The sequence below is a fragment of the Grus americana genome, chromosome Z (assembly GCF_028858705.1).
Source record: "Grus americana isolate bGruAme1 chromosome Z, bGruAme1.mat, whole genome shotgun sequence".
NCBI lineage: Eukaryota > Metazoa > Chordata > Aves > Gruiformes > Gruidae > Grus > Grus americana.
In genome coordinates this window covers 16085740-16097857 of record NC_072891.1, presented here as the reverse complement: position 1 = coordinate 16097857, position 12118 = coordinate 16085740, and the positions used below count along the sequence as shown (strand labels likewise).

Here is a 12118-nt window from a genome sequence, read left to right as displayed (position 1 = left end):
AGTCTGTTAATGAGATGCTTCTGTTTGTCAGAAGGTTAACTTTTCCTGGTATGCTCACACATAGCTTACTTTCCTGGATACATTATTTGAAGTATTGCATGTTCTAAAGCAGAATTGTAGTTCAGTGAAGTATTTCAACTTTCAGTCTTCAGAGAACATTTCTGATCTGAATTTGATTAATATTTGAGACTTCAAAAGGACTTAAATAGGGGCTTAATAAAGAAAAGGTTTGTATAAAGCATTCTGGGGGTAGGATTACATGTTGAGATTGAAATAAAATTTTTCCAATATAGAAAATAAATTGTGTTTTAGCCCTTGCAAGACCATCTTTCTCTCACTGCCAAACTGAAAAATGTATTGGTAGAGCTCTCAGTAGGAAGGTGGTAGGAGGCTGTTTGCTAAAGATGCTATTTTTTAATAATGCATTTAGTTTCATGACTATCACATTTGTCTTGTTTAGTAAAGTAAGGACTGTGAACTGCTCCAACATCCAAACATATACTTGAGGTATTAAAGTTTAGTTATCATGTGAAACCATTACAATACAGCGATGTCATTGCTTCCTAAATAAAGCTCTCTTCTTTGTGTTCATGTAGCCAAATGGAGAATTACACTGCAGAGCTGCTTGGTGTTTTAAAACAAACTAATGTTTAGACAGGTCATAACCTGGATTAGACTGTTGATTTAGTTTAAGAAGCAAAAGCTTTTATACTGGTGCAAAACAGGGGCAAGAAAGTAGACTGAGATGAGAAGAGTGCAGAACGACTTTTGAATACTCAGAATGACTCTACAACTTTTATATTGGCCTTTCAAAAATGTGGCAGAATTCCAATACTTATGTATTGTGGGTGGAAAAAAATGAAAGAGGTTTCAGAAATTATTTATTTTAGTAGCTGATTTCTTTTGTGGGATTCAAAGTGAGAAATTAATTCCAAGCAATCCTGGAAAAAATTTAGAAGTGTTGTTGACACTAAATACTAAATGAATACTAAAATTAGAGTCATAAATATTAAAATGTCTTAATTAATTTACAGAATAAATTGCTGTCATAAAACATAAGGAAGTTTAATATAAATTACTAGTATAAACAACTATTACATGGAGCATTGCATAAGAAGAAATCTTTAACCCGTCTTTTTTTTTCTGGGTAGTTTATAGTTTTAGAATATATTTTAACTGATTTTGAGGGTGCCCAAGTTATTTAGTTTTGGTCATCATATTCTGATAATAAATTGAGATTGAGAGAGTGAAATTTTAAATACTGAGCAAAACTGGAAAAAAAACCACCAAGATGCATGTATTTCTCAGTGTAAAGAAAATTCATTAATGCTCTTAGAGTTTGTGGATAGTAGCTTTCATTAAATCCATGAAAAGGATTTGTAGAGAGGTAAGGCTTTTGCAAGTCAGATTTAATTATGTTTATCTAACCAGTTATTAAAGAGAGAATGTAGTAAGGAGTCTATGTTAAAGGATGTATTTTTATAATTAATGGAGACATGGATCCTTTCTCCTAATCCAACACTGAAGCTATCAAGCTTTGATTGTTTCTCTTTTTTTTCCTCCAGAAGACGGGATCTTCCACTTCACAGATGCATTACAGCTGTGTGCATTACTGCAACAAACTAGTGTCTGTTGTCCTGTTTACTTTTCTGAAAGTGTGTTGTAAATATATGGGTAGTTTAATGGAAAGGGAGTCCTTCCAGAACTCAAAATATTCTTTGTAGATGCTCCCTGCTAGGTAGAGCATAGGATTTCAGTCATAAAATACGAGGAAGAATTAATTTTAGAAGTTAGGATTCAGAAGCATAGGATACTGTGGACTAAGTGGCTTAAGTATTCCTATCTAGTAATTAACGTAGATAAAAACATCTGAAATATTAATCTTCTGTTGAATCCTTAATGGTTTATTTGGCATTTCATGCTGTGCTATGGGAAAAATTGAAGGACATTGTTCAAACAATTCTTGCTGTTACTCTCGTTTGATAGGTACTGTGTGTGCAAAATCCCCCTGCCAACAAAAATCATCAGTCTGAACTATTGGTTCTTGTAAGGTTGCTTATCAGTAGAAACACAACAGCATGTAAGTGATGAACTAGCTCTGTCATGGAAATTTGAGCACGAACTTGCCTCATCTATCCCTTTAGAGAACATTTTTGCCTAGTGACGCTGAGACTCACCACTTCATGTCTCTGCAGTGCTGGTAGCGAGAGTTCCCACCCTTCTTGCCACTTCTACGTGTATGATGTGCATCTTCTATGTGTTTGATCTACATCTTGGGATGTAGAAGTGTCTGACACATTCCTTTAGTTCTGAATGGTGACATCCAGTCTCTATACAATCTGTGTATGTGTATATTATATCTTTATATGTAGACCGTACTTTTATTACACATCTATATTCCACTTATTTCAGGACACTTGATGGTTTCTGCTGACTAGTAGTTGTATTGGTACTTTATAGTCATTTTATGTCAATACTTTCTAATTGGTTTAGCTATGTGGGGGGGTTTATAGGCTATCAGCCTACTTAACTTACTGCTACTTTCATAAAACTAAATTAAAATTGCCCTTTAAGTCTCCAAATGCCATAGAGAATGACGTTTTGTCTGTTTTTTTCTTTCTGTTTTTGTGTATAATTTCTGTTATTATTACTCTGTGATATTGACATCAACAAACATTGTAAAGAGGCCAGAAGTAATAAAGGGAAAGAAAATGAAGGGGAATTACGTTATTTAGTAGAGATAACAAGAGCATGTCAACTAGATGAAATGGAACTGCTCAGAATAGAATGTGAGCAGCCTTTTGCTTTTTGTGTATCATCTCTCCCAAAATGGTTTGCCCTGTTAATACCCTACCCTTGAATATCATATTTTGGCAGGAAGTCATTTTGAGGAAGATAGAGAAATGCTGGTATCTAAATCCAAGAAACTTTTCTGAGTGCTTTTTTTGGTGCTGTTGACAGCTTTTGCTTTCTTGCCCTAGTTCTATGACTGATTTCTGAGAACCAGTAGGATCATGACATGAGGTAAGAGACACAGCTGTCAGCAATCTGTGGACAAATAACTAAAAGGTTAAAAGGAGTAAGTGCCTACTCAACTAAGAAGAAAACATATGGTACCTATCATTCTAGCTCTACTACTATGTTTCTAAAGGCTATCTGAACAAATAATTCTCAAGACTGGAATATGACCTCAAAATTGCTTCAAATGCAACATAACAGTTTTTCTTCTACATTTTTCTTCCTGCTGCTTTCAGAGGAACTACTGTTGAAACTGTTTTGAGGAACAGAAGCTTTGTATTTAAAACTACATTTCAGCAATACAAACAGATTACTTCTCTGTGAATACTTAAAATATTACAACTATTGCAAAATCTGATACTTCATAGAACCATAGAATCACACAATGGTTTGGGTTGGAAGGGACCTTAAAGATCATTTAGTTCCAACCCCCCTGCTGCAGGCAGGGACACCCTCCACTAGACCACATTGCCCAAAGCCCCATCCAACCTGCTCTTGAACACTTCCAGGGAGGGGGCATCCACAGCTTCTCTGGGCAACCTGTGCCAGTGCCTCACCACCCTCATAGAGATACTTGACTTCTATTTATTTGCAGCTTTTGTTTAGGATACTAAAATAGTGAGTTGATTTTACTGAAACTTTACAATTACTTCTCTTTTGAACGTTGTAAGGTTATGATCGTCTGTTCTTATTGCTTAAATAATGAAATGGCAGGTTTAGGAGTAATAAAACTTGTATTCCTGTTCTTGATTTGAATTTCCATATGTAAACCTCAGTTCTGCTCCTATTTGTCATTGTTTATTTTGGCTTCCTATAGAGCTCTTGCCCATAAAATGACAGTCAATACCCAATTTTAATTGTGTTAAATTACAATGCTGGGATTTAACAAAGTACTCCATGTGTTTATAGATGGTTGTGCAGCAGCTTCTAGACCCTGTAGAGGTGTCTTTTTTTACCAGCTGTTGTCTTATCTGACCCTAATGTTGAACATGAAAATGTTTGAAAATGGATTTTTATTTTTAGTTATACATATATAATTCATATTTTTCTTTTTAATGCTCTTAAATGAACGCAGTAGTTGTACAACATACTAAATGTTCTCTTGTGTGAGAGTATTTCTCAGTGGCGTGGAAGGTCTTGACAATTTCTGTTCTTAAGCACCTATTATGACTTACAATATATGTGAATATAACCATTATTTCCTCTGTATCAACAGCTCTGTTGTTAGCATTGCCTTTTTAGATAGAAAAATGTTTGTTCTACTCTGTATTTAAAACAGGTATGTTATATAACTTGCAAATATAGATACTCGAGAAATACAGGTAAAAGGTTTGCCTACCTGTAAAGAAGTTTTCAAATATTGTGGACTGTGGTGAATTAAGATCTTTCATGGTGTATTTTTACACACCTCTTTATGTTCTATTTTGTAATTACTTGACAGTTTTGTGTTAATAGAATACAGGCAGAAATAGCTTATTTCTTTTTACAGCTCCTTAAGGTCAAACATTTATCTATCCATACTGTAGTTTTTAACTTTTACATGGTAAAAATCTAAGTATTTCTCACCGCAGTCTATCTGTTAATATTTCTATAATTAATCAGGTATGCAGTCAGAGATAGCATACAGTCTTGTCATTTTCATGACAAAACTAAACCAGCAAAACCACTACTTAATTGAAGGAAGCATAATAAATTCTTCCAATTCTATTCCTCCACCCTGAATAATATCCTGATGTCTAAGTTAACAGCTTGTAGAGAGAACTTGTGCTATTAACCATGCTTACTTAAAAATTACACTACAAAGTTCTCAATATTACCACAAATAATTAAAATTAGCCTGAACTTGTCAATTAAAATTACAGTTATTTTGACTCTTCCGAGCATTTTTGTAGTATCATTTGAAAATATAAGAAAGTTTTTGTGATTAGCAGTGTATTTCTTTGACCTTCTAACAGCCTTCATGATGTGATCTTATTGCAGTTAAGTAAATTCCTCTGTGTTATATCATACAAGTTTTATATCAAATCCATATTTTCAGGGAAAAAATATGAAGTAGCAGTGCCAGGTCCAGGGAGATTCTGCAGCAAGGCTAGAAACAAAACTGTAGAGGCTAGAAACAAAACTGTAGAGCACTAAGTTTCTAGAATTTTGCATGTGATTGGCATGTTTAACTAAGGTTTTGTTTAGTACTATGCAACTTGTTTGGGTTTTGCCTGAATATAAAATGTTTTTTTTTAAAGAAAAATACGTACTTTGGTCTTGCTTCAACAAGTGCTTGTCAATCAACTATATAATTCTATATTAGTCAGAGCTGAAGTAATTATTTCATGTTTGAAGAATAAACACAAGCATATGCACATACATGTTTTCCAAAGCCCCTCTTGAGGACAAAGCCCTGAAGTCACGCACACTGATAGCGCCAGCGTAGAAGGCACAGGAATGAAAGCGGTCTTCATTTAGCAGCAAGAGAATTGATTATCAGCCGGATGTGTTGCACTTGTATTGCAAATTTTTTTGTCTCCTTACAGATAAGTGCAGTATCTGAGTGGGGTGGACCACAAATCAGTGATTCACCGGATTGTAAAGAAGGGTATAAAATAAGTCAAAGGCAGCACAGCCCTCAGCTCACAATTCAATATAAAAAGCATTTGTAAAAGACATCTTATGGCAGATTGCAAATGGTAATTACTGTTCACTCCCCATCGTTATCTAGTACTGTTCCATTAATTCCTCTCTCATTTATTGTTTATTTACTGCAGTATATTCCATTCCTGGGTCTCAATAAAATAATTGTGAAGCAGTTATGAGTGATTTTTATGAGGTTACTTTTTCGTATGTGAGGAAATTAAATGTTACTCCCACGTGAGAGAGGAAGTCTCTGTCAGAGACAGTACCAGAATCCTGATTTTGTGGCTTTTGCTTCTGGGTATTAGTTACGAGATCATCTTTCTTGAATGTTGAATTTCAGACCTTTTCTTTGACAAAGACAGTTTCAAAACTGTATTTGCCTAATAGATGCAATGACAGAAAGTGTCCATATTTACATGTGTGGCTGAAATAAAAATTAGAAAAATGATGAATGGGACTTAGGTTAAAAGCTTGTTCTTAGGGTGGTGAGGCACTGGAACAGGTTGCCCAGAGAAGCTGTGGATGCCCCATCGCTGGAAGTGTCCAAGGCCAGGTTGGATGGGGCTTTGGGCAACCTGGTCTAGTGGAGGGTGTCCCTGCCCATGGCAGGGGGCTGGAACTAGATGATCTTTGAGGTCCCTTCAAAACCAAACCATTCTGTGGTTCTATGATCTTGTAGTTTAGCGTGATGATAGGTGGTAATTGGTTTTGGCATGTGATGAAATGTTTTTCTGTGGAAGTTCTTTTTGGCATGTGATGAAATGTTTTTCTGTGGAAGTTCTTAAGTGAGGTAAGTCTCTCTGAAAGATTTCTGTAGGTATTTAGTTTTGTGGTATATTCAACCGATTTACTTGTAACAGAACTTTGTATTTGCTGTGTAGGAAAAGAGTCAGCTGTATAAATCAGATTTGTTTTCACTGCATGCACTACTAGTGTCCAGATGTCAATGACCTGATATGGGGGGTCTAATATGTGCAGGAATAGTAACTCTGATGAGTACTTATACTTTGAAATTATGTGCATTAGCTGTGTGCATGCTGTTTCACCCCACGGTCAATTCAGTGTAGTTTACCTACTCAGATGCAGTTACAGCAAATTTGTTTGTGCCTGTCTCTCCTTTACTGTGGGGCAAGAACATGTATATGGTCAGGTGCCAGTGAAGAATTGTCATGCACCTCTTTACCTGTGGTGATTAGTGTGGCCGTACCTAAATCAGCCTATTAAATTAAAATGTTTTATTGGAAGTTTTAGTAGATAGTAAAGCAGTAAGTTTTACCTTTCTCCCTGCATAATCAGAAGTAATGTTTGACACACTACTTACCATACAATAGCTATGCTTTTGAGCTGCAGTAATGGTGATTCATCAATAGTGTCAGAATTGTCTGCAAATAAAAAAAATAAAAATTGTGGAGTTGCTAAGTCTTCAGACGAACATTTACTATTGTATTTCATGTGTTTAAAGACCTACCAGTCTTGTGAAGGTTAGAAGTGAGGTTAAACATGCTGTATGGCACTAACTATGGACAAGAATTTTCTGTGCACACTTAAGTAAACAATTTTCTTTCCCCTGTTCCTGCACACTGTTCTACTCTAGATGCTTCTATATAGTGCTGTACACCTCCCTCCCCAGCCCCTGCAGAGGAAGTATTTTACTGTAAAAACCTGGCTGGGTTAGAGGACTCTGAAGTTGTTAAACACAAAAAAAGCCATGTTACACTAATTCTCCTTTATTCTTTTTAGTTTCTTCCTTCACTTGTTCTTTGAAACTTTTGTCCCACAGTCCAGCCCTGCATCATCTCCCAGCTTAAAAAGGGAAGTCTATTCCTGTCATCAACTTCTGCTTTGCTTTTCATTTCTCTTTCCTTTTTATGTACTCTGTATAATTACTGACTAGGGTTCTTTTTCTCTAGCTTCCACCAAAGTCTGAATTGACCCTACACTAGATTAAAATTGTTGTAGCTGGCGTTTCTGGTGGCCACAGACCATTCACGCTCATCCTCTATGATATGATATGAGTATTTGACGGTTAGCCGTATTATTTTCAATTTTTTTTCCTCTTACCTTCCTTAGCTCTCTCTAATCATGTTTTTCCTCATCCTCGTGTAACCTCTGATAGTAGGAGTGTCTCTCCAAGTCTCTTAAGAATTCCCGGGAGTTATGATGCTTCATCCCTTCTCCTGACACTGCACTCCTATGCTCTGCCTCTCTCCTGCAGGCCTGTCTCATTTTGCCTGAATTTGATGCCATCCCATTTCTTCAGTGTATCTTCAGATCTTTGCAGTGTGACTCTGAGCGTGCCCTATCTCAATCTGTTGTCGAAGCATCAACTGTTTCAAGCCTGTTGGAGGAAAGCTACAGGACCCCAGATCCTGCGTGATCTGCAGTGATGTTTTTTAGCATTTTTTATATATATATATATATATATGTACGATTCAAAACCTGGTTTCTGGTCTAACTTGAACAGGGTTTGTTTTTGTTTCTTTTTTTTTACCCAGAAGCCTCCAATTAAGTATTTTTAATGGAAATATGAATTTGTTTTAATGATTTTGTTTAAGAATTCAAGAGATCCTGTTTTCCCAGAAGTAATGTTTAAAAAGTGAAGTGTAAGCATGAGATGTTTGTTTCAAAAGTTTAGCAAGCTGTACTAAAATGTGCCAAGTCTGTATAGCTCCCAGATGGTCAGTAACATGTTTGAAGAGAGCAGGTTTAGTACTTTTGGGGAGCTATGAGATTTCAAATAAAAATTGGCAGGATCTTTCAAGTCTTCTACACTGAAGCCATCCCAGATGTATCAAGTTCTCAATAATTTATTCCTTTTTATGGCATTGCAATAAAAAAGAGAAAATGATAATTAAGTTCTGGTTATAATTGTATAATTTTTTTGTAGTGAGGTGTACTATTTTACCAAAATCACTGTGAGTAGATAAAACTAAGTATACTGTATCTCTGTACTCACATAAATAGTAATTTAATACTTCAAAATATGATAGTCTTTTTTTAAAAAATGCTTTATATTACTGGAGTTTAGATGCTTAGTTACAATGTATATACAGATTAGGGTCTTACTTTTGCTGGAAATATTAATTTGATATTCTATAAAATCAAGATTTACTCAATATTCTTCAACTTCTTTACTGCTACATTAGATAAGTTTTTATAGTAATCCCAGACATCTAAAAATTAATGGGTCTATTTGTTGTAAGATTATATTTTGCCTAAATTGTTTTCAAGGGATAATCATATTTCATCTTAAATCATGTATCACTGAGGGCTGATGCCTTAGTATCATATAATCCTAAGGAACCCTAGGAGATTTTCTCAACTCCTGCTTAAAGCAAGGTCAGCTAAAGCAAGTTGCTCAGGATGTTGACCAGTTGGGGTTTGGATATCTCCAACAATCAAGATATGTTTAAACAGAATTTCCTGTGCTTCAATTTGTGCCTCTTGCTTCTTGTCTTGTCACTGGGCATGATTGAGAAGAGTCTAGTTCCATCTTCTTTACTCTCTGTCACTCTCCCAAATTGGGTATTTTTACACTTTGATAAGATCCCCCTTGAGCCTTCCCTTCTCCAGGATGCCTAGTCCCATCTCTCTCAGCCTCTCCTTATGTGACAGATGCCCCAAGCCCTTAATCATCTTTGTGGCCCATTGCTGAACTCACTCCTGTATGTCCATGTCTCTGTCATACTGAGCAGCCCAGAACTGGACCCAGCAGTCCAGATGTGGTCTCACCAGAGCTGAGGTAGATCACCCCTCTCTCTGCTGGTGATGCTAAGGCAACCCAGGATGCTGTTGGGCTTCTTTGCCACAAGGGTACATTGTTGGCTCATACTCAACTTCTCGTCCCACAAGACTCCCAGGTCTTTTATCTGCAAAGCTACTTTCCAGTCAGTAGGACCCCAGCCAACTGATGCTTGGGATTAATCTCCACTTTGATAAATACTAAAGGTTTGAAGAAGATTTGTAGCATCACTGGTGGATGGACCTGTGATTTTTGTGTCTCGTTCTTGTTTCTGAGATGTTATTTTTGAGACAGATTATTTTAACTTTTGAAGTGCTAGGTTTCATATCCCGTTTTCTGAAGGGACCTAAGATTGAAATGCATGTTACCATGCATCAGCTGTGCCGTAGCTTGTGTTCTGAACACGTGTGCTCTTGTTCTATATCAGGCATATGGGAAGAAGTTCAGGCGGACCTCAGTGGAATAGCATTAAGCTAAAATTCGTTACTTCACTTTCACCAGCCATGATATGGCAGTTCTTACAGCTCAGCTAATGCATACAAGCTAGTCACTCAACTGTATGTGAGCTTATTCACTTGCTAAGAAAAGAAATGGGAATAGCAAATAGAATGCTCATTAAAGTTGTGTTAATTAAACACAAAGCAGATGTCATATTTATATTGAAGTTTTCCTTTTCAAAACTAGTTATCCCTCCTTATAATGGTAAAGGTCCCATACAGTTCAGCTCAAAAAAGGCACTGAGAGACAGTAAAATGATCTAATTTTTAATTATTTATTTTTACGACACTACCGCTGTGTTGGCTCACTTCTTGTTTCGGCCAGGGTTTATGGTTTTGATAAAACATTTACTGGAACATTGACTTTACAACTGTATCTTATATCCGCACACAACTTTTTTAGTAAGTAATTTGATATTTAATACAGTATATAATCTTTTCCTTCAAAAGAATGAGGTAGAAAATTCTTTGATTAATGGACTATCTTTATAGAAAGGAATTTTTTCCTAAATTTGCATTACTAGATCAAGCAACATGGCTCAGTTTCTCTTAATAAGAACAATGTCCTTAATTTTTCCTGGAACAACAATGGAAACGTCTTTTTTCCTGACAATTAAAAAGAATAGAACAGTCATGTTTTATCAGACTTTCTTCTTAAGGAAATATATACACTAAAAAGATCAATATTTCACAGCCACGTGGGTGTCTGGTAGTCAGCAGTCAGTCTTTTTGAGCAGGTGGTTCAGCATGTACCTGCAGACAAATCTTCCTTCTCCATCCCTCTTCCATTGTGTTCTCAGTCCTGGGAAGTGATTCCAGCATTCTGTCATCACTTCTTTTGGATCACACTTTCTGAGGCTCACAGGCAGAGTTGAGTAACTTACTGTTCACACACAGAACGCATGTAGCACAGCATTTCAGTGAATGGACAACCTCTTTTCTCTTGCCCATCTTTATTCTGTGGGGAAACTGTTGACAAATTGGCAGCAAAACCCAACAGGATTTGGAGGAATATTTGCTTATATTTGGCACTCCCTTCAGAGGTAGCATGTTCTTGCTAGGAGTTTTTATCCCATTCAGATTGACACTTTGAGCAATAATGTCCCCTCTGTAGAAGCAGAATGAAGATTCCTGAAATGCAGCTTTAATCTTATAACTTTTTATTTGCAGAATGCCAATGTGGTTCCTTCCCTTCTGGTTACTGATGTCATTTCTGTATTTGCTCTGTTTTCCAAAATCATCTTTTTCTAAACTCTGAACTCACAATATTGCGCCTTGCTGCATGGCCAGGACACCACCTAACTGAGCTGAGGACTTCCCTTACTCGTGTAGGTTTTATTATGCTACGTTTGTGCTAGGTCTTGAACAAAACTATAACCTTCTACTCAAAAAGTAGTTCTTGCTAACTAAATGACACCTTAAGGCTTCTACTGACATGCATAGAAAATGTAGTGATATTTCCTTTAGTGTGAACACCTGCCCATGGGGAATGAACTGAGAAGACAAATGCACAGCTGGTGGCTAAACTTTGAGGAAATGTGAAAATTTATTAAAACGTCCTTTCCTTAGCACTCACATTAAACATCATACTTATCAGTGTCATTTACAAACTAATAATACCTGAATCATAAGAGTGAGAATTTGACTTCAGTTGCACTACTTTTCAAATCTATTCTTGTATTCCCAATTGGTTCAAGACTTTCTGAAGTTTTCATGTGACTGCTCTGGAAAACCTGGAGGCATAATACAAGCCAGAGGACTGAAAAAAGGGGAAGGGAAAAGGAAGCAAGAATGAGGAGTAGGGGAAGATAAAAACTGTTTCCATATGCAGTGTGTGTGAAAATTACTGTAGTTTTACCTGTGCTATATTAAAATTACACTGTGTGTATCTATCAAGAGTAACTTTTCATACCTTTGCAGTGAAATTAATATAAATATAGGAGTTCCAACACAGTTACGTAACAAAGGTGGCTTTTGAAACAGATTCAGAGAACTTGTGGCACCCCACAGACTTGTTCATGTTAGTCTCAGGCCACCTTTAGTGCTGAAAAACTGAACCCCTGTAACTGTGTCTTATTATGCTGTTACAGTTCTTCAATATGGTTCAAAACCCTAGTATACGTTTGTCCAAGTTTTACCTCTTTGTTCAAGACAAAGACCTACTTTTTATTGGTTTTGGTCAACTCTTCTGTTTTGTTCTGCTTTCCTAGGGAAGGGCAACATATTATGAAGC

At 36.3% G+C, this 12118-nt stretch overlaps 1 protein-coding gene across 2 annotated transcripts in view; it reads left to right on the top strand.

Annotated features, from left to right (window-relative positions):
* The window catches only part of PRKAA1 (protein kinase AMP-activated catalytic subunit alpha 1), an 87658-nt gene that overhangs the window by 49751 nt on the left and 25789 nt on the right, over positions 1 to 12118 (top strand). The window lies entirely within an intron of this gene.